Below are 23,713 nucleotides of genomic sequence, written 5' to 3' on the forward strand. Positions count from 1 at the left end.
GACCACACCCCAGGTCATGAAACATGAAACAAGTTCTCAACAAATGTCAAAGGGCTGAAGCCACCCAGCCAGGCTCTCCCCCAAGGTGACTGAGCCAGGCTCAGGGATGAAGAGTGAACCAGACAAGTGGGCAGGCAGGACAGACAAAATGCCTCCCAGAAAATGAACTGATAGCAATGAGAGGATCAGGGCCCCAAATCAGCCACCTGCTGCCATGAGAACACTGCCAAATGCAAATGGAGGACGCAGACCATTCGAGAAGCAGTAGCAGTCTCACACAAACAAGGCAGCTTTGGTCCCAACAAAGGCATAAGGCAGCACTCAGGTCTGAGATGTCCTGAAAGCTGATGGAACAATCTTTCTGCAGGAACCTCCCATTGCAGGGCAGCTGCCAGCTAAGAAAGTTACCTTCCCTTCGCTTCCCTTCCCAATAAACCTGTATGTGTTGCATCCTCCAAAGTCCACATGCTGGAACCTAAGCTCAACATGGTAGTGTGCAGAGGTGGGGCTCTTGGGTCATGATTAAATCCCAAAGGCTTTGCCTTCCACCTTCTTTGCCACTGAGGACACGGAAGGTAGCACGGAGGACAGGGCTTGTCCTGTGGACTACCAGCCCCCAGACTGAGGGACATCTACTGCACACAAGTCACTGGGGCTGAGGTCTTTGTTCCATCAGCAGGGATGGACTGACACTACATTCGTATGTCTTCCTGCGAGGGCCCATCCTTCCTGGGTCTCCCACTCCTGCTCTCACGCCTGAGACGGCCAAGCATTCCTTCCTTCGTAGCATCCCTGCTCATTGCATGGGTGGATGGGCTCTCACCCTAAAGATTCTCCTGTGACTTTTGATGTTCACCTCTCTGAATAGTCCATCTCTGAGAAGTAGGACTGTATGTCCTGTTGGAAGCTTGATTATTCCAGCAATGTTGTGGTGCGTGTGGTTCTTGCAGTGTGGCTGTACCATCTCTTGGGGCCCCTGGTTAAGACCTCTGGTTCTTCCTGGAATGAATGGATGACCCCAGCAGCAAGTGTAGAGAGAAAGGCCTGGCTGCCAGGGTTCTGAGCACAGGATCCCACCCCTCAACTGGGCCAGAGACCAGTACCAACACCTCTCTTTTCTCTGGGACCGCTCTCTGGAGAAAAGACCCACATGGAGGACGCCAGGGAGAGGATTCAGGCTTCCAATCACTCACAGTCTTTGATTATTTGATCAACCCTGTCTTCCAGCCTCCACTTAGGGAACAGAGGCCATCGATTCAAAGCCCTGGATGATGCCCTGAGCTGTACAGGCTGGTTCTTGACTTTCCCCTGCAATATTCTGCCTCCTGGCATCTGGCATCTGGCCTCCAGAGAGCTGATACTGTTTTCTTGATGTCCAACCCAGGTATATTTTTAAAAATGCCTGCAGCCCTGGCTGGCCCTGGCTCAGGCCTCCTCTCACTGCAGCAACCCACCACACTCCACCAGAACCTCAGGGCACACCTGTGCCTACACTGTGCCTGTCTGGCAGCCAGAACATGTACAGGGGCTACAAGTTCCACTGAGAGCATGGGCTTGTCCCCTCGGAGCCAGCAAAATGAGGCATCTGGGTCTGTGGCACAGCAGAGACCAGCCTAGGCTCAGGTCCACCAGCCATGTCCCCACTCTCATGTACACCAGACAACTTTGGTGGCAGGTACCTCTGTCTCTCACCAACAGGTGGCAGAACCACTGCCTCCATCCATCTCCTCAGTGGGCATCAGAGTGCTGGAAGAGGATCCTGGCACTGAGCTACATGTGGAAGGCCACATGACAGCCCAGACCATCAGTGCTGAACCCAGGGCTGTGTGGCAGGGCCTGGGGAGCTGGGAGAAGAGCTACTGATACTTGTGTAACTCTTGGGCACATTTCTCACAAATCTAGTCCCAAGTATTAGAAATTCAAAGAAAAAAGTAAGAAACAACAATACTGAAGCAATCATGTTTGATAATCACAATTTTTTTACACCTTTGTTTTATTTGTTTATGTGGGGCTGAGGATTGAACCCAGTGCCTCACACGGGCTTGGCAAGTGCTCTACCACTGAGTCACAGCCCCAGGCTCTTTTACTTACTTTTCATTTAAGATGTGAACTATATATCCAACCCAGAAGTCCTTCATGAAGCTCAGCATTTCAAAAATCAGTCACTTCTGATTTGAAGCTTAAAAGCTTTTTAGTGAATTATGAATACTGTCAAGTTCATAATCAAATCATGCTCTGGTTAGAGTACTCCTTCACACCATGAAACATTATAACAGAAAAATTTGAATCATTAAGTCTTAAATTTAATTTGGAATCAGCACACAACAGAAGCAGCTGCTTCTCCACATGAAATGAACAGAAGGTACACGAATACAAGTACTGCATGCCTCAGTTGTGCTGAGAGAATTCTAAGGGAAGAAGCCCATATAGAAGGGAAAGCAAAACATCTCATCCAACTGAAGGAGAGAAGAAACAAAACATAAAGATGTCTTGGGTCAGAGCAGCCAGACCACAGATCTATATGGGACTTGTGCTCAGGTGTGGCCTTGTGAACATGTCTGTGATCTAGCCCAAGAGAAGTTTGGTCACCAGGAATGTTCACTAGCAAAGGAAATGATCACTTCTATCTTTCCCTAAGAGAACATGCAGCTTCCTTCTACAGTGCCCAGGACAGTGCCCTTCTCCAGGATGCAAGATCCTTCCCCACAGATCTTCCCACTGCCTTGGAGGCTGGTCCTCGTGGGCACCACAGGCCCCACTACACAAACTACACTGGACTAGTGCCCTTACGAGCTCAACCCTCACATTCAGCTCAATTCAGTCCTGCTGCCTCCCACAGCTGGCTCTCCCCAGTGTACCCACCATCACAGGGACAGACCCCATTGTAGTCACAGGGCTCCCCATCATTCTTACTCTGTTATCTGTCCTGAATGCCACAACATTTGGAAAGCTAGATGGATCAGGATCATTTTTCTTACCTTCATTCTTTTTCAGTAATCAAAAGCAGACAGGTGTGAAGTCAGCACAACTCTCAGCTGCTTCTAGCAATTCCTGCTCACCTTAAACTTAAGTGACAGATTCACCTTTCAAAGTTCAACTTGATTTTTTTTTTTTTTTTTTTTTTGAGGGGCTGGAGCTCAAACCCAGTGCCTCAATGCATACGAGGCAAGTGCTCTGCCACAGAGTTGCATCCCCAGTCCTTAAAAGTTCAACTTCATTATACAGCTCCCTGTGGAAATGAAATGGCTGCCCTTGTTGCCACTCTAGGCCTAATCTACACAGACTCTGATTTGTTGGACTCTAGTCCCAAATCAACTGTCCTAGTGCCTGTCACAACAGGGTAAGCAAAGGCCTGGGGTGAACAGGTACCATTAGCACAGTTCCACAGCACCAGCCATGGGGTCAAGGGGCCACCCCTACCTACCTCAACAGCGTGAAGGGCTACTGTGGGTACCAGTGGAGCTGGGCAAAGCCCTGGTGGCTGGCAATTATCAGCTAAGTGCACTCACATCCATAACATCTGAGCACAAGGCCCCAATCTCAAGGAAGGGCATGGAGCTCACCCTGCCTGTAAAATGTGCCCATGCTGTGGTATTGCCTTGAGCTCCGCCTCTTCCATGGCCCTTCCCTGGAATGCACACAGACTTGTCACCTCTGAACTCTCACTGAATGTGATGAAGGTTGGTGGCAGCGCTATGTAGGCAGCCCAGAGAACCTGCCAGGTAGCTGTGGCTCAGGAGCTCTGCAGGGTACCCCAGACAACATGGGCCATCAGACAGCTCCACAGTCATGGGCAAAGTGCTGGGAGGGCAGACTCCACTGTGCACTGCCAGGAGTCTTTCAGATATTGGAACATATGAGTTTAATTGTTTACAAAACAGTGGTTTCTTTTGGATGATGTAATAACTGCCACGGTTCAACTGTTTGTAGTTTGCTAGTAGAATAACACAAAATTTGCAGCATTCAAGTGCACTAACTGTACAAGTGTGTGCATGTAGTGCGGCATGAACTGACTCTCCCACAGCAGCTCTGGGAAACAATTACTGCTGCTGCCATCACAAGCACCCAGAGACCACCGGCTTCACTCTCTGGCATAATTAAAAAGTGCAGTAGTTCAGTCAAGTTTGTAAACACCAGTCAGTGAGCACAGCTCACCCACAGACCTCTGCAATTAGCTTTGGTGAGGCTGTGCTGCAGTAAGAACCATGTTAATGGCCCCCAAGGCAGGAGCAGTGACACTGGTGATTCAGATGAACCAAACAGAAGTTGTAAAGTGCTTCCTTTAAGTGAAAAAGTGAAAGTTCACGACATAAGGAAAGACAGAAAACTGTGTGCTGAGTTTGCTAACATCTATAGTATGAACAAGTCTACCTGTGGAATTGTGGCAAAGGAAAATGATATTCATGCTAGTTTTGCACCTCAAACTTCGAAGGCAATGGCCACAGTGAGTGACACATGCTTAGTTGGAGGTACCAGACTGTGTATGCGGGTATAGGAAAAAGCACAGCATACAGACATGGTGTGACGCTGACTGCATTTTCAGAATCCACAGGGGCCTTGGATAGAAGCCCTATGGACAAGGAGGGTGACTGTAAGCTATAATTCCATCACCCATGGATCCAAATCTCTTATCAGTTCTATAATATTCTGAAGCTGACAGCTCTTCAAATATTACCCTTTCCATTCTATTTTTCCCTTCTGGGGCTGAAATCCAATGTACCTTAAAGTTGTGGTACATCTAATTGTCCACATCTCAACCAACTTCACTGTCATTTTCCCATCTCATTAACAGTCTTTGCTGTGTTCTTGATAAAGGTCTTCTAGTTAGTCCACAAAGTCAACTATGAACTGGACACTAAACCTGTTGATGGAACTTCGTTTACTGCAGTGCTGGATGCAACCAAGGCCTTACATGTGCTAGGCAAGTGTTCTACTATTAAGTACACCCCAACCTTATTGGTGGGAACTTTTAAAAGTTTCAACTATTATTTGTTTCTAGAGGTTCCCTAAGGTCATCTCAAACCCTCTGGATTATTCTTGTTAACATCTTGTCTTCTGTTTTCTGTTCACCTTTGTGGTTTTTATATCCCTTGTACCTCTAACGTTTGTGAATTTTGGTTTTTTGTTTTTTTTGAGCTGGGGGAGTACTAGGGATTGAACCCAGGAGCACTACACCACAGTCACATCCCCAGCCCTTTTTAATTTTTGAGACAAGAGTCTCACTAAGTTGCTTAGGTTGGCCTCCAACTTGCAACCCTCCTGCCTCAGCCTCCTGAGCCACTGGGATCATAGGTGTGGCCCCCACACCCAGCTTGATGGTTCTGCAGCACAGGTGGAATTCATCATCTGCTTTCCCAGTGCCAGCACAGGATCTAGCTTTCTTAGATCTGCTAAGTGAGCTGCCACTCGCCTGTGTGCATTCTAGCTTCCAGAATTGCATCACTTTGTCTCTTCTGCTTTGACCATCCTATGTGAAGTTTTAAAACACCAGTTTAGCATTCATTTAGCAGTTTCTGGGAGAGAGAGTGTTTGCCTGTGTCCAGTCAGCCACCCTTACCTGGAACTGATGTGCTTTCTGTAAAAATTATCCACAGCATTTAAAACTGATTTGGAGTTTGACTCCAGACACATTTTGCATTGATTTAAATTTCATTGCTACCACACACATTATTTCAATACACAAAAGAAATAAGTACTCAGTTCATCATCTACTGACATTCATCAAGCTGCAAATGCACTTGTACTGCAGACACCTTCCCAGCTAACACTTCCTGGTAGGACATCTCTTGGTTTCTGATAGTTTACAAGTTCATAAATCACATGTTTTTTTCCAATATGCATTTCTGTTAATGAGTCACAGGGAAAATTTTGTATTTATCTCAAAAAATCGAATCAATAGTTTAACAAAACAGCAGGCAGGAGAAAAGCCTCAAGCTACATTCCAGATACAACCAGAAAGATTACAATCACAAATGAGTGCACCCAGACGCAGCTAGTGCTGTCCCGCCAGCACAGGAAGAGCAGCAGCCAGTGTCATGCTGCTCATCTGGCCTCCAGGAGGCCCTGACACAAGCCGGCTTCTTCTCTGAAGGTGCTTCACCACAGTTTGGTTGCTTTTAGGAAACTGTTTGGAATGTCATGTGATTAGTAACTTTCCCCATTTAATGTAAACAGAAGACAGCGTTTTCATGTAGAATGTCTGACAACCCACATTAAGCAAGAAATACCTGAACACTTGCTCTCTTGAGAATATGTTACAAGTGCTGTGCATAAAACATTGCAATCCTTTCTGCCAAAAGACGGCATCAAAGGGTCCCTGCAATCAAGGGTCTGCCAAACACAGATAAGCTTGACGGGCCACTAGGGACTGCTGCTCTCCAGAGAAAACTGCCATTCTCAGGTATTCACAGAGCGCCACTCCACCCGACTGGTGGGACAGACAGGGTGCCAGAGTGGTGTGGAGACAAGCACCCACAAGACACTGCTGCAACAAGCCGCCTTTTTGCTTCAGACGTCACCAACTTCCACGCCCTGGCTGTTCCCATCAGGCCTGGGAGGTGGGCAGAAGCACTGCACGCCCTCTGTCTTCCTCTGCACTGACTTGTTGTTCATCCTTCTCGTAATAGTAAATCAAAGTAAACATTTTTATCTCAGCAATCTTTTTTATTCACCTAGTCTTTCTTTTTTTTGTACTGGGAATTTAACCCAGGGACAATTTACCACTGAGCCATATTCCCAGCCCTTTTTATGTTTTATGTAGAGACAGGGTCTCACTAAATCGCCGAAACTGGCTTTGAACTCGTAATCCTCTTGCCTCAGTCTCGTGTTGCTGGAATTACGGGTGTGCGCCACAGCACCCAGTTTCATTTACACTTTAAGTGATATTACCGAGTATCAGCAGGAGGTGTGGGTTCTGAAGACACCCTCCTCACCCAGAAGGGAAGCCAGACCAAGGTGCCTGTGTGTGGGCACCCCGCTGGGAGCAGCTTTCCAAAGGAATCTGGAAGGGTCAGTCTTTGCCACTGGGTCACAAGCACAGACTACACAGGCTGCTGAGCCCTAAGCACAATCTCTGGCCTTGAGGGGGCAGAGGTTGGGGAGGACCATGGCTACTACTCCCCCTGCTGTGGGATTATGTCCCCATGAGCTCATCTGGGCTAAAATATTAAGTGGGAAATGCACTGAGTGCATCTGAAAGCACATCTACCTGGACACTACCTGAGGCCACTGGTACTTCCAAGTCTGCTGAGGAAGACCACCAGGACCCTGGTCCCCTGCTGCTTAGGCTCACCTTCATAGGACTCTTTCAAAAGCAGAGTCCAAGATTGAGCAGGCTGAGGCAGAAGGATTCCAGATTTGAGGCCAGCCTCAGCAATTTAGTGAGGCCCTAAGTAATTTGACAAGACCCTATCTTGAAATAAAAAATAAAAAGGCAAGGGGATGTAGCTCAGTGATTCAGCACCTCTGGGTTCAATCCCCAGTACCAAAAGGAAAAAGCAGAGCCCAAGATGAGAGCAAATGTTCTGGGTTTCTGCTTGCAAGGTGAACCAAAGAAAAGCTGACTTGGGATCCACCCCAGCTCCTGCTGGCCCTACAGGGACCCAAGGCAAGCAGGTGTCAAGCATGTGTCCCAGGCACTGGGAAACAGGTGCACTGAGCAGTCACATTTTGCTGGCAAGCCCCAGGAGCACATGGGCACACATCATGTGGTCACTGCCACAGCCTTCAGGATGGTCCAGGCCTCCTCACTGTGGTTCACAGCACCTGTACACCTAAACCCACAGGCACAGAATGCTCCAGAGTCACCCTGCCTACAGAACACCCAGGACAGGCTGCACTGTCTCAAGCTACTCAATCTGTGATAACTTGTTATGGAAGCAATAGAAAACTCACACAAATGTCTTCCTCCTTCCTCTCCTTCCTGGAAAGCTTATGCGCTCAGTTATTCCTTGCCTGTCCTTTCCTGCCAGCATTTAAAAACATTCCTGTCTCCTCCATCTTAAAGACATTAATCCAGAGACAGGGCTCCCTCGCCCACTACCCAGGTGTCCCTGCAGTTGCCACCACAGGGTTCCTAACCACCTCGCATTTCACTGATGCTGAGACCCAACACTATAGACCATGTCCCTGCACTGTTGGCATCACCAGCAATTTCCATGTTGCTAAACTGAGTACAGAAACTGGCTCTCAGTATTCTGAAGAACCAAGACTTCTCAGATGCAACACCCAAGGCAGGTGATAGAGGGTGCAACTAATAAAATGAATTTTACTGAAACTCAAAACTTTTTTTGCCTTAAAATGCACCATTAAGAAAATGAAAAAATTGGGAGGCCGAGGCAGGGGGATTGCAAGCTGGAAGCCAGCCTTGGCAACAAAGAGTGAGAACCCATCTCAAAAATAAAAATATAGGGCTGGGGTTGTACCTCAGTGGTAGAGCACTTGCCTAGCATGTGTGACACACTGGGTTTGAGTCTCAGCACTACATATAAATAAGTAAAATAAAGATCCATTGACAACTAAAAAATATTTTTTAAAAAAGAGTTCCTTTATAAAAAAATAAAATATAAAAATATAAAAAATGAAAAGACCTGGGGATGTTGCCCAGTGGTTAAGCACCACTGAGTTCAATCTCTGGAACAAAGAAAGAAAAAGGAAATGAAAAGAAGACAGATGCAATGGCACAGTCTATAATCCCTACTACTTAAGAGGCTGAGGCAGGAGCAGCACAAGCTCAAAGCCAGTCTGGACAACTTGGTACCACCCTGCCTCAAAATAAAAAGGGTCATACTTCAGATAGAGCACTAATTTCCAGAATATATAAAGAACTCAAAAAACTCTACACCAAGAAGACAAATAACCCAATCAACAAATGGGCTAAGGAAATGAACAGACACTTCACAGAAGATGTACAAGCAATCAACAGATATATGAAAAAATGTTCAACATCTCTAATAATAAGAGAAATGCAAATCAAAACTACACTAAGATTCCATCTCACCCCAATTAGAATGGTGATTATCAAGAACACAAGCAACTATAGGTGTTGGAGAGGATGTGGGGAAAAAGGTACACTCATACATTGCTGGTGGGGCTGCAAATTAGTGCAGCCACTCTGGAAAGCAGTGTGGAGATTCCTTAGAAAACTTGGAATGGACCTACCATTTGACCCAGCTATCCCACTCCTCGGCCTATACCCAAAGGACTTAAAATCAGTACACTACAGAGACAGCCACATCAATGTTCATAGTGGCTCAATTCACAATAGCCAGACTATGGAACCAACCTAGATGCCCTTCAATTGATGAATGGATAAAGAAACTGTGGTATATATATACAACGGAATATTACTCAGCTATAAAGAATAATAAAATTATGGCATTTGCAGGCAAATGGATGAAATTGGAGAATATCATGTTAAGTGAGATAAGCCAACCTCAAAAATCCAAAAGAGGAATGATCTCACTGATAAGCGGATGATAACACTTAATGGGGGGTGGGAGTGGGACAGGAATGGAGGAAGGAGGGACTGTATAGAGGGAAAAGAGAGGTGGGAGGGGTGGGGGGGAAGGAAAAAAATAATGGAATGAATCAAACATCATTACTCTGTAAATTTATGAATATGCAAATTGTATGCTGTTACTCCATGTACAAACTGAAACAACATGTATCCCATTTGTTTACAATAAAATTAAAAAAAAATAAAAATAAAAAAATAAAAATAAAAAAAATAAAAAGGGATGGAGGGAGATGTAGCTCAGAGGTAGAATCCCTAGGTGATCCCCAGTACCACTTAAAAAAGAAAAGACAAGAAGTAAAGAAAAAGATAAGTCGCAGACAGGAGAAAAAAAATTCTACAAATCATGCATCTGACAAAGAACTTGCATTTACAAACATACAAAGAACTGTTACAACTCAATACCAAGAAAAAAAGAAACCCTCTTAAAGATTGAGCAAAGGATCTCAATCGACATTTCTCCAAAGAATATATATGAATGAACAACAGGTGAATGAAAAGATGCTCAGTATCATTAGTCATCAGGAAAATCCAAGCAAATCCACACGGAGACAGCCCCCTCACACCCACCAAGAGGGCTGGAATCTGAGCTCAGGTGAGCACTACTGAGGTGAAGGAACAGGCACTGGGACCTGCTATGACAGCAAGATGGGTAAGCAGTTCATTGGTTTCTTCGGAGGTTAGACATGCATTTTCCATTCAGCTTGAAGTTCTACTCCTTGGAATCTACCCAAGAAAAATGAGAACATGTTTGTTCTGTCCCGCATGCAGACCTTTACATGCACAGGTCTCATGAGACAACCCATGCACATCAACTAGGCCACAGGAACAAAACAGAGAACACGATCAGGAGACACTTAAGCAGTACAAAGAAATGAACACCAAAACAGAAGAGTCAGAGGCAAAAGACCAATCCAATCTTACAGGATTCCACTCATAGAAAAGGCAAATCTGCAGACAAAAGTGGTTTAGTGGTTGCCTGTGCTGGGCTGGAAATGAATGCACAGAATCTTTCTGAGGTTATGAAAATGGTCTCAAATTGTACAGTGGTAATGGTTGCACAACTCTGTAAAATTTTCTAAAAAGCATCAAATTTTTGGTTAGGTGAATTTTTGGCATATATATTATATCTATCTCAATAAAACCATTTAAGACATCCCAGAATGAATGCTGACCCTGGCTAACATTCCTCCCTGCTCCTGCCCTTTGGAGCAGGAGCTCCAAAGCCCTCTGTGTTGTCATCAAGGCCTTCTCTCCACACACTGCCTCTCCAGGGGTATCATCTCCAGGGCTTCCAACCTAGCCCAGTGCCAAGCATGATGCAGTCTGTGGCTACACACCTGGCCTTCCTGGGACCAGGAGCATGCTTGGCTCTCAGCTGGTGTCTTCACAGAACTCTAGTTCAGTGCCTTCGCCCTGTGTCTGCCTCTTTCTCTGAGGCCTCATCAGCACCTCAGTACTCAGCTTAGTCACACCCAACTATCCCCAGGGAGTCCTCTGTCACCTGCTGGCACTCCCACCCCAGACTCTGCCTCAAAGCAGACGTCAGTCCTCACCAGCTCCCTGTCTGCATGATCCTGGGAAGCAGGTGATAGGCAGGACCCAGACACAGGCACTCAGCTCACCCTGTCACTGACCAAGCATTTCAGTCAGCTTTTCTTGTCACTGTGACCAAAAGACCTGAAAAGAACAACTTAGAAGAGGCAAAGTTTATTTTGGCTCATGATTTCTGAGTTCCGGTCTGTGATCAGAGTACTCCACTGCTCTGGGCCCACAGGGAGGCAGAACGTCACAGTAGAAGGGTGTGGCAGAGGAGAACAGCTCAGGACATGGCCCTCAGGAAGCAGAGAGAGAGTTCCGCTCACCAGGGACAAAATACAGACCCAAAGAATGCCCCTAGTGACCACCTCTTCCAATCATGCCCTACCTGCCTGCAGTTACCACCCAGTAATCCAATGAAGTGGATTAATCCACTGATTAGGTTATGACAGTCACAATCCAACCATTTTACCTCTGAACATTCCTTCATTGTGTTGCACATGAGCTTTTCAGGGTCACCTCATATCCAAACTATAACACCACATGTCACCTGTAATCCCTGTTTGACCAAGGAGGAAGCAAAGAAAACACCATTGCTGAGCAGTGGCTCTGACAAAGGGAACAGGACTCACCTTTTACTCTGAAGAACTTCAGGCCACACTGATTGCACACGAAAGGTGGACAAGGCCTGCACCGCCCACATGGAGAACCTGTAGGGTCAAGTTCGCATGCTTGAGAACCATGAGCCGAAGACGAGGAGGCATCCAGGGAGAAAGAAGGGCTGGCTTTCTTTCATAGCCAGGGCCTGTGCTAAGACTATCACTGCCCTCAGGGCCATCACAGAATCACATCACTTCCTCAGGCGTCCCACATGGGGTCAGAAAGGCTCACTGACTTGCTCTGTGAAGGCAGAACCCATCCCCAGTCTGGCTCTGGCTCCAGGTCTCCTAGCTCAGACCTTCTAGGAAGGTCAACCTCACAGACTAGAGCTGAAGTCAGGCTAGAGCTGAAGACCTGACAAGGGACTCCTGTCCCCTATGGAAAAGTCCTCACTCAAACTTTCTGTCAAGAAGCAGATGGGGCTGGGGAGATAGCTCAGTCGGTAGAGTGCTTGCCTTGTAAGCACAAGGCCCTGAGTTTGATCCCCAGCACCCAAAAAAAAAAAAAAAAAAAAAAAAAAAAAAAAGAAAGCAGAGCCGGAGGCCCTGGGTCACAGATGTTACTTTATGTGAACTCCAAATCCTGGGAAAGTCGTACCGAAGTAGCTGGCAGGGAGGCAGCAAGGGGAGTGGTGAATCCCGCAGATGCCCCAACAGACACCTCAAACACTATAGACTCTCCATATGGAGGGTTCTGCTGAACCAAAAAGCAACACACCTCTGCCCTGAAAATCTAGAATGGCCCTGTCATTGAGGAAGGGTGGCCAGACAGAGATCACCACAGCCCCTGGTCTAGCATCACTTGCAGAACCTCATCCCGGAGCCACACATCCATCCTGGTCCAACTGATGGCACCTGGTGTCCAGCAGCAAGGATGGCAGCTGGACAGGGGCACAGATGCTCTCTCTATGCCAACAGGGAAGGATCCTCAAATGTTTGGTGGGATGAAGACAAGGCACACTGTGACAATGGCCCCAAGTGGAGTGAGGATCACAGTTTTGTGGTCAGAAGGCAGATACTGAGAGGGGACAGGGTGGAGGAGAGCCCTGCAGCACTGCCTGCCTGACCCTCTGAAAACACCAACACTCAAAACACAAGGTGTGAGCTCTGGCACCGCTGCCCTAACTCTGCTGCCGCTACCTAGGCCTGGAGCTCTTTTCTCCGGAAGCTGCTGCCAACAGGTCCTCCAGGTGTCATTGCCAACAACCCGCTGCCTGCTGCTGCTGACCCACTCCTGCCACCCAGAGGACCACTGCCAGAGTGCCTGCAGGTTTGGCTGCACAGGGCCACCTCCATCTTGGGATGCCGCCAACACCTGGGGAGCCAGGGTGCTAGCCAGTTTGCCACTACCACCATCCCAGGGTACAGCCTCCTCTGTCTGGGGACATCAGCCTGGGACGTGGAGGTCCAGAGTCAAAGTGCCTGCAGGGCTGGCTGCGCCTGGAGACTTCCCGTTGGAAGTGCTGGTGACCTCCAATTGCAGCTTCTTTCAGGGTCACTTCTCTGTGTGAGTGCATCCCTGGTGCTCTCTCTGAAAACTGGAACGGCACTGAGATCTTGGAACTACAATGTGGTCAAGTCTGGAGTATCTGAAACCCAGACGCCTGGGAGTGTGACTGGGTCTGCGTGGGTTGGTCTGGGCCTGGCAATCCCATGAAGATTAGAGACAGGTCTGAGAAACCTTTGAATGCTGAAACAAATAGTTGTTCAGTTTTCCACTGAGCTTTTTGTTTGGTGTAGGTTTTGGTTTTGATTAATCTTTTCCCTTCTCTAGCATCTCTGCTATGTTTGAAACCAGGAATTTTCCATGCATCAGTTTGTCATCAGCTTTGAGGACTGTGATGGTGCCATATGAATGGTATTTTGCAGCTTTGTTGGGTATTCTTATCTTTTAAATTTTTTATTGTAGATATTTTTCCTCACTTGCCTGTTTTCCTGGATTCTCTATTTTCTTCCACTAATGGTCAATCTCCATCAATTCTTCTTCCACTCTTCCTATAGATTTTTACTTCTGGCTTCTCTCTTTCTCCCTCAGAAGTCCTGCAACACTTTTGTTCTTTGTCCAACATTTGAAACTATAAGGCCTTTTAGCAAATTTACTGTATGTAGTACAGGGAACAACTGAACTTATCATTTCATTGCGAGAAAAGTGTGGAAGTTTTAATAGGATCTAGTGGGTTTGGGGCCGTATGTTGTTTGTGTTAAGTGCTGTTGATATTGGTCTCCCCCATTAAAGGCGAGGTAGTGGAAACCATGAGGACACTGTAAGTCTGCAGAGCAGAATTTGTACTGCCTCAGATCCATAATGCTAGATGGGAAAACACATGAACAACATAAAAAAACAAGGGAATAAAGGACCTCAAACAAACTAAGATGCTCCAATAACAGAACCCACAGATAACACAGTAGAAGAAATGTCAGAGAAGGAGTTTAGAATGTACATAGTTAAACTGATCTGCGAAGTAAAGGATAGTATACGGAATGAAATGAAAGAAAAAATACAGGAAGTGAAAGATCACGTCAATAAAGAATTAGAGATTGAGAAAAAAACACCACGTAGAAAACCTCAAATTGAAGGCATCAATAAACCAAATTATAAATTCAACAGAAAGCATCACCAATATTCTAGACCACCTAGAAGAGAGAACCTTAGACAATGAAGACAAAATATATAATCTTGAAAACAGAGTTGATCATGAACAGAAGAAAGTAAAAAACCATAAATAGAACATCCAAGAATTATACAATAATATGAAAAGATCAAGTTTAAAAGTTGTTGAAGGGCTGGGGAGATAGCTCAGTTGGTAGAGTGCTTGCCTTGTAAGCACAAGGCCCTGAGTTCGATCCCCGGCACCCCAAAAAAAAAAGTTGTTGAGATAGAAACCCTAGAAAGTGACTAATACAAACAATATTTTAGACTTATGAACATATACAGAATATTTTATTCATCAATGAGCAAATATACTTTCTTTTCAGCAGCACATGGATCCTTCTCTAAAACAGATCTATCCTATGCCATGAAGGGACTCTAAGCAACCAGAAAAAGACAGAAATAATACCCTGCATCCTATCAGATAATAATAGAATGAAATAAGAAATCAATGATAGAATAAAAAATAGAAGCTACTGCAACTCCTGGGGACTAAACAATACGCTATTGAATGAGGAATGGATAACACAAGAAATCAGGGATGAAATAAAAAAATACTTAGAGGTAAATGAGAATAATGATACAACATATCAAAATCTCTGGGACACCCTGAAGGCAGTGCTAAGAGGAAAGCTCAATTGCATTTCGCTCATTCATTAAAAGGTTAAAAAGATAAGAAATAAATGACCTCAGGTTACATCTCAAAGCTCTAGAAAAAGAAAAAAGTCGACACTAAAAAAACAGCAGAAGACAGGAAATAATAAAAACCAGAGCTAAAATCAATGAAATTTAAACAAAAGAAACACTTGAAAATATTGACAAAACAAAAAGTCGGTTCTTTGAAAAAATACATAAAATTGATAAACCCCTAGCCACACTGACAAAGAGAAAAAGAGTGAAAATTCAAATCACTAAAATACGTGATGAAAACAGGAAATATCACAACAGACACTACCGAAATACAATGATTAGAAACTACTTTGAAAATTTATACTCCAATAAAATAGAAAACCTTGAACACATCGACAAATTCCTAGAGACATATGACCTACCCAAACTGAAACAGAAGGAAAAACACAATTTAAACAGATCAATTACAAGTAATGAAATAGGAAACCATCAAAAGCCTGCCAATCAAGAAAAACCCAGGACAAGACAGATTCTCAGCAGAGTTTTACAAGACCTTCAAGGAAGAATTAACACCAATACTCCTCTAAGTATTCCATGAAACAGGAAAAGAGGGAACCCGCCCAAAGCCAACATCATTCTAAATGGAGAAAATTGAAAGCATTCCCTCTAAAAACTGGAACAGGACAAGGATGCCCTCTTTCACCACTTCTATTCAACATCATCCTTGAAACTCTAGCCAGAGCAATCAGATGAAAGAAATTGAAGGGATACGAATAGGAAAAGAAGAACTCAAACTATCGCTATTTGCCAATGACATGATTCTATATTTAGATGAACTAAAAGATTCCACCAGAAAACTTCTAGACTTCATAAATGAATTCAGCAAAGTAGCGGGATACAAAATCAACACCCATAAATCAAACGCATTCCTATACATCAGTGACACATCTACTGAAAGAGAAATTAGGAAAACTATCCCAATCATAATAGCTTCAAAAAAATAATATTTGGGAATCAATCTAACAAAAGAGGTGAAAGACCTCTACAAAGACAACTACAGAACACTAAAGAAATAAACTGAAGAAGACCTCAGAAGATGGAAAGACCTTCCATGCTCCTGGATAGGCAGAATTAATATTGTCAAAATGGCCATACTACCAAAAGTGTCGTACAGATTCAATGCAATTCCTATTAAAATCCCAGAGACAGTCTTCATAGAACTAGAAAAAGCAATCATGAAATTCATTTAGAAAAATAAGAGACCCAGAATAGCCAAGCAATCCTTAGCAAGAGGAGTGAAGCAGGAGGCATCACAACACCAGACCTCAAACTATACTACAGAGCCACAGTGACAAAAACAGCATGGTATTGGCACCAAAACAGACACATAGACCAATGGTACAGAATAGAAGACACAGAGACAAACCCACATAAATACAGTTATCTCATACTAGACAAAAACATACATTGGAGAAAAGATAGCCTATTCAACAAATGGTGCTGGGAAAACTGGAAAGCCACATGTAACAAAACGAAACTATCTCTCGCCCTGCACAAAAATCAACTCAAAATAGAACAAAGACCTAGGCACTAGAGCAGAGACTCTGCATCTAATACAAGAAAAAGGAGGCCCAGATCTTCATCATGTCAGCTTAGGACCTGACTTCCTTAACAAGACTCCTAAAGTGCAAGAAGTAGACAGAATTAAGAATCAATCAATAGGATGGACTCAAACTAAAAAGCTTCTTCTCAATCAATAATGTGAAGAGAGAGCCTACAGAATGGAAAAAAATCTTTACCACACGCACCTCAGGTGGAGCACTAATCTCTGGGATATATAAAGAACTCAAAAAACCTAATGTGAAAATAATAATAATAATAACAACAACAACAACAACAACAACAACAATCCTGTGCTGGGATCGTGGCTCAGTGGTTGAGCACTTGTCTAGCATGTGTGAGGCACTGGGTTCAATTCTCAGCACCATATACAAATAAATAAGGTTCATTGACAACTAATAAAAATAACCCAATCAATAAATGGGTTAAGGAACTGAACAGACACGTCACAGAAGAAATACAAGGGATCAACAAATATAAGGAAAAAAATGTTCAACATCTTTAGCAATTTGAGAAATGCAAATCCCCAGTCAGTGGCAATTATCAACAATACAAACAACAATAAATGTTGTCAAGGATGTGGGGAAAAAGGCACACTTATACACTGCTGGTTGGAATGCAAATTGGTGGAACCATTATGGAAAGCAGTATGGAGATTCCTCAAAAACTTGGAATTGGGGCTGGAAATATAGCTCAGTTGGTAGAGTGCTTGCCTGTCAAGCACAAGGCCCTGGGTTTGATCCCCAGCACCACAAAAAAAAAAAAAAAACTTGGAATGGAACCAGCATTTGATCCAGTTATCCTACTCCTTGGCTTGGTTTATACCCAAAGGACTTAAAATCAGCATATTACAGTGATGCAGTCACATCAATGTTTACAGCAGCTCAACTCCCAATAGCTAACCTATGGAACCAACCTAGAAGCACCTCAACAGATGAATGGATTAAGAAAATGTGGTACATATACACAATGGAATATTACTCAGCCTTAAAGAAGAATGAAATTATGGCATTTGCCAATAAATGAATGGAACTAGAGAATATCACGCTAAGTGAAATAAGTCAATCCCCAAAATTCACAGGACAAACGTTTTCTCTGATATGTGGATGCGAATTCACGGTAAGGGTGGTGCTGCTGGGGACTAGGGATAAATAGAGTGACTTTAGGTTGGGGGGAGTGAAGGGAGGGGGTATGGGGGTAGGAAGGATAGTAGAATAAATCAGACACTATTACCCTATGTACATATATAACTAAACAATGTGTGGGATTCTACATCATGTATCACCAGAAGAATGAGAAATTATACTCCACTATATATGAAGTATCAAAGTGCATTCTACTGTCATGTATAATTAGAACAAATTAAAAAAAACAAGGTGTGAAAAAAGCATTAAAAAAATAAAACTGAGAGCTAAGGAATCGGAATGAACAGAAAAAGAGTGAATGGAAAAACCTAGTTTAGGACTGGTGGCAGGAGCAGTGTGTGGGAGGGAGCTGACAGCAGGGTCCAGTGTTTAAGTTCTCACAGTGACTTCAATATACAGTTGAAGGGGAAAAGCACGGACAAACAGAAACAAAGGTGAGAGGACTCAGAGGACCAAGCACTGAGGACACTGTCCCCCAGGAGGACAACACTGTGCCTGACATATCTGCTTCGGAAAGAGTGGCTGTGATGAGGGCTGTAGGCTGCTGGAAAGGACTGATGGACCCTACAAACTCCACAAAAGTCGACCACCAGAACTCTGGACAGGTCAGTGCTAGCCACCTCATTCTCATCAAATCTACACCTAGGATCCCCCACACAGAAAACTGACCTAGAAATCCATGAACCACCACTTGCTGGAGGAAGTCATAACTAAAGTCACAACGAGGACAGAACTTGGGCCTCAGGTTGAGAACTCCATGACAGGGACGTGGAGGAAGTACATCAGCACTGAACAAGGGTGCCACAGTCTACAGCCAAGAAGAGAGCAGGCACAGGGAGCACCTTCCAAGATCAGGAGACCTTCTAGAGAGCAGCAGAGTGGGCAACTATAGCACAGACAGCTCTTAGGTGCAATGGAAATAGAGGAAAAACAGAACTGACCTACAGTCAGTACAGCACAATCTGAACAGAAAAACAAGCATGGGAACAGGAAGGGGTCTGAAAACAGTGAAAGACAACTCTCCTCAGGAGCAGGCCCTGCACCACCTCACCAATAAACACGAGCAGAAAACACTTTCTCAGAAGCAGTACATATGGGAGGACTGGTAGAGCACATTCCAGAAGAGAAACACGATGACCAACCTGGTATTCTCTATCCCTTTTAGTTTATTCCAGTAATAGAAGTCAGAATTGATTAGATTCTTGTTTTTCTGAGAACCCAAAGGGAGAGAATTTATTGCTGTTGGGTTCAGATGTGCAGTGTCCCCCAAAAGCTCATGTGTTGAAACAATGCCAAAAGGCTTAGAGCTGAAATGGTTGGGTTATTGAAGCCTTAACCCATTCAGTGAATTAATCCTCTGATTAACTGAGTGTAACTAAAGGCAGGTGGGGTGTGGCTGGAGGAGGTGGGGCATATGGGAGCACGCCTTTGGGGTGCATATTGTCTATCTGGTGAGAGGAGTCTCTTTCTCTGTTTCCTGATTATCATCTGAGCTGCTTCCCTCCACCACACTCTTTTGCCTTGATGTTCTGCCTCATCTTGAGTCCTGAGGAATGGAGTTGACTGTCTATGGACTGAGACCTCTAAAACCATGAGTCCCAAATAAACTTTTCCTCCCAAAACTTGTTCTTCTCAGGTCTTTAGTCACAGCAGCAAAAAAGTCAACTAAAACAGTTGCCCAGTACCCAGACAAAAACACAAAACAAAAAAGAACACAATTGACAAATTAGATGAAAGGGACAAATTCCTTGACCAACACAAACTACCAAAGATCACTCATGAGGAAACATTTAACTTGAAAAATCCATATATCTATCTTTTAAAGAAATTGAATTCATAGTTCAAAACCTTCCCACATAGAAAACTCCAGGCTAAGATAATTTCTACTTAAAAGTAATGTCTCTTTAAAAATTCTTCTTCCGCTTCTGGAAGAAGCATTTCTTAACTGAAGTCGATAGTATACCGAGATCAAAATCAGATATTATGAAAACAAAAAACAACTACAGACCTATGTCCCCCATGACCACACACATAAACATTCTACAATTGGATAATTAAAACAAGTTGAATCCAACAATAAAAGATTCCACCCCATACACAAGTGGAGTTTGTCCCAGCATTGCAAGGTTAGTTTAATATCAAGGTGAATCTGTGCCATCCACCATCTGAACAGACCAGCACTAATGCCTGGTTACCAGAACAGAGGAAGAGAAAGGACTAGAACATGTCCATTTACTCTAACAAAACTAAGCATACTAAAACTGAGGAAGCAACCCCAACGTGACAAAGCGGTCCACACACCCAAAGTACTATCTGCCATCTGAGCAGTGGAAGACCGAATGTGATCCCTCACCATTTCTGTGTGACATTTCACTGGAGAACCTAGCCAGTGCAATATAGCAGGAAAAAGAAATAAAAGGCATACAGATTAGAAAAGAAATAAAACTGTCTTTATTCAAGGACAAAATGATAATATATGTAAAAAATCAGAAACGAATATTTGTTTATCAGGGGTAAATATCAATATTAGGGATGAAATAAGAGCACTGAGCACTACAAAGTACATCAAGAGGTGCTGGAAGAACTTCATTCTTGGAGAGAGTACTTGGCTGGTGAACTGGTAGCCTCAGGTGCTAGAGTTCCACTTGCCCTGTACTCTCCCTAGGAGAACTCCCCAGCAAAATGACACTCCGCATTTCAGTGTGCTTCTGACACAAGCTGCGATGAATAATATGCACATCCATGAAGGGCATGATTACTACAGTCAAAATGGCAGGCAGCCAGACAACACTCTATGCTGACGGGAGCACAGGTACACATAGCCTAACTGCACTCATGAGCAGGGCCTCTTCATACAAGCAGATACAACCAGCTGAAATTTCCAACTGTTTTTACCTAAAAACATTGCAATTTCATATAGTCCAGCTTGACATTCCCACTGAGACCTGCCTCAGCCACAGCAAAGCATCTGAGGCTGCCATGCAGCCTCAGATGAACAGACCAGCACTAATGCCTGGTCATCAGAACAGAGGAAGAGAAAGGACTAGAACACTGGCCTCCAATTTGTGTATGGGGAGATGTGTGATTGCTGGATTGACATTCCCAGTTCAAGACAAATGGAAGGACATTTCTAGAACATTAAATGGGGGTCTAAAAGAAGAGATCAGAGAATTCAAATAATCTTCCGCCAAATCCTCTGCCGGGAATGATTCTCTGGCTTGTTGTCTTACCACCCTGACCCACAGTTCCTCCCTGCCACATGGTACCCTTCCTGGATGTTCATGCCTCCCCTGTAGCGTGGGACACCCACAGCTCTTTTCCCTCTACTGTTCTTCATTGAAATCCTTGGTCCTAACCTGTTTTCCACAGTTTCACTATAACCTCTCAGTGGTTAAGTCATAATCTCTACCATTAATACCTCTATCCCAACTGCCAGGGCTACCTTTTGCTGACCTCTGCTAGATAAAAGGAGATTCTCTAGGCCTTCAGTGTCCCCTCCCCAGCCCATCTCACCCCCATGGTGGGATTCTAGAACCCCTCAAAAGATTAGCCAAAACTTTCATCACAATAAATAAAAGGACCCTAAATAAAGGGACAGGTCTCACACTAGCATCTTCAGGAAGTGCTGTTCACAGCAAGAGCACCACCCCTCACTGGCCCTTTGAGTTAATTAAAATGAAGCATCCCTACATTTGGTCTCACTGGCCATGGCTCAGTGTCGGTCAGCCATGGGGGACAGCACCACTCTGGAGCACACCCTTGGAGTCTTGGTCCAGACACAGCTTCACCTCTGCTCTGTTCCAATAACACTACTCTATTAGCCCTTGCCAGGCCTCCTGTCATACTTGGGTGCTTGCTCCCCACCTGGGGACACCTCCCCTCCCCTCCCTTTCTAACCAAAACCATCCACCCTTTGAGAAGCACCCACAGTAAAAGGGCCTCCTCCCTCTGAATTGCTATTAAGCTCTTATCTCCATCATTCAAATGCTTTTAATTATGTACACCAGTAGCTGGCAATATCTCCTGATGGAGCTCATTAATTCTTCCACTATTTATTTCTTCTATCTATGAATTCATTAATTCATGCAAAAACTACCTCTTTTGTGCTAATGTCAATATCTTACCAGGCCCAGGGGAAAGAACAGTGTACAAACCCGATGTGGGCCCTGCCTTTACACTTTATCTATTTTTTGCATAAGACAGTTGTTTTTTTCCCCACATTTCTTATGGGCACACTGCAGTTATACAGAACAATGGGATTTGGTGGACTACGTAGTTACATATTTGTATGTGCACACTGGACAATAAAATGCTATGACTTGGTCAATGTCACTTCCCAGCACTCGCCCCCTTCCTTCCTCCTACTCCATGGTCCCTTTCCTCTACTGATCTACCTTTGACTTTCATGAGACCCCTCCCCCACCTTTCTTTTCCTTTTTCCTCTTTAGCTTCCCTATATGAGAGAAAACGCAGGGCCCCCAACCTTTTGAATTTGACTTGTCTTGCTTAATATAATGGATTCCATCCATTTCCTGCAAATGACATAATTTTATTTTTCTTCATGGCTGAATAAAACTCCATTGTGTGTATATATCACATTTTCTTTATCCATTCATCCACTGATGGGCACCTAGGCTGGTTCCATAGTTTCCTGTCCTTACACTTTAAAGGAGAAAAAAAGAGAGTAAAAAGTAAATACAGGGGCTGGGGCTGTGGCTCAGTAGAACACTTGCCTAGCATGTGTGAGGCACTGGGTTTGATTCTCAGCAACACATAAAAATAAATGAATAAAATAAAGGTCTATCAACATCTAAAAAAAAAGTAAAAAAAAAAGTAAATACAAAGCTAGGGTTGTAACTCAGAGACAGAACACTTGTCTTGCATGTGTGAGGCACTGGGTTCAATCCTTAGCACCACATAAAATAAATGAATGAATGAACAAATAAAGGTATTCTTAAAAAGTAAATACATAATTATACATTCTGGTAACTGCTGTAAAAGAAAAGGATAGAGTTCTATGTGGAAGAATAGTGAGAAGGACCTACATTACATGAGGAAAGATTAAGCTATGAAGCCAACAGATGAATAGATAAAGAAAATGTGGTACGTATATACAATGGAATATTACTCAGTCATAAAGAATGAAATTATGGCATTTGCCAGTAAATGTATGAAACTAGAGACTATCATGCTAAGTGAAATAAGTGAATTCCCAAAACCCAAAGGCCAAATGTTCCCACAGATATATGGATGATAAGGCATGATAAGGGGGAGGGAGGCAGAAGTAGATTAGACATAGGAGAATGAAGGGAAGGGAGGAGGATGGGAATAGGAAAGGCAGTATAACGAATGGGACATAACTTTTCTATATTCAAATATGAATACACCACCAAGTGAAACTCCGTATCATGTACAGCCACAAGAATCGTATCCTAATTAGAATAAGTTATACTCCATGTATATAAAATATGTCAAAATGTACTCTACTGTCATGTATATCTAAAAAGAACAAATATTTTAAAGATGAGATCTCTAGGGGCTGGGGCTGTAGCTCAGTGGTAGAGCACTTGCCTAGCATGTGTGAGGCACTGGGCTCGATCCTCAGCAACACATAAAAATAAATATATAAAATAAAGGCATGCTGTCCATTAAAAAAATAAGATCTCAGGAGAAGAAGCCAGCCTTGGGGACTGAAGGGGGAAGGGACTGGCCATGCTAGGGATGAGGGAAGAGGTCCCAGTGCAACTGCAGAGCTCAAAAGGCTCAGAGGAAATGCTAAGGTTATTAATTTTGTCCTAAGTACAAAGCCACTAAAATATTTTAAGCAGGGGCGTTAATGATACAATTTAAGCTACAAAAGAACTGCTGTGAGACCCAGTGACTGGGCACAGGCAGATGCCCCGGCTAGAGAGGGGCCAGAGCACCGGCCACGGCAGTGAAGCACCCTCGCCTCCAG

The 23,713-nt window shown here is 44.0% G+C and overlaps 1 protein-coding gene across 3 annotated transcripts in view; it reads right to left on the reverse strand.

Annotated features, from left to right (window-relative positions):
* Positions 1 to 23,713, reverse strand: part of ARHGAP39 (Rho GTPase activating protein 39) — a 91,935-nt gene that overhangs the window by 53,114 nt on the left and 15,108 nt on the right. The window contains exon 1 of one of the 3 annotated variants that reach the window (XM_079153241.1): positions 824 to 4,802. The exons of the other annotated variants lie outside the window; for them this stretch is intronic. The gene's annotated coding sequence lies outside the window, so the exon portion shown is untranslated. Of the gene's footprint in view, positions 1 to 823; positions 4,803 to 23,713 lie in introns of those variants that run through there. 3 annotated transcript variants of the gene reach the window in all.

The sequence above is a fragment of the Sciurus vulgaris genome (assembly GCF_902686455.1).
Source record: "Sciurus vulgaris genome assembly, chromosome: 1".
NCBI classification, from domain to species: Eukaryota; Metazoa; Chordata; class Mammalia; order Rodentia; family Sciuridae; genus Sciurus; species Sciurus vulgaris.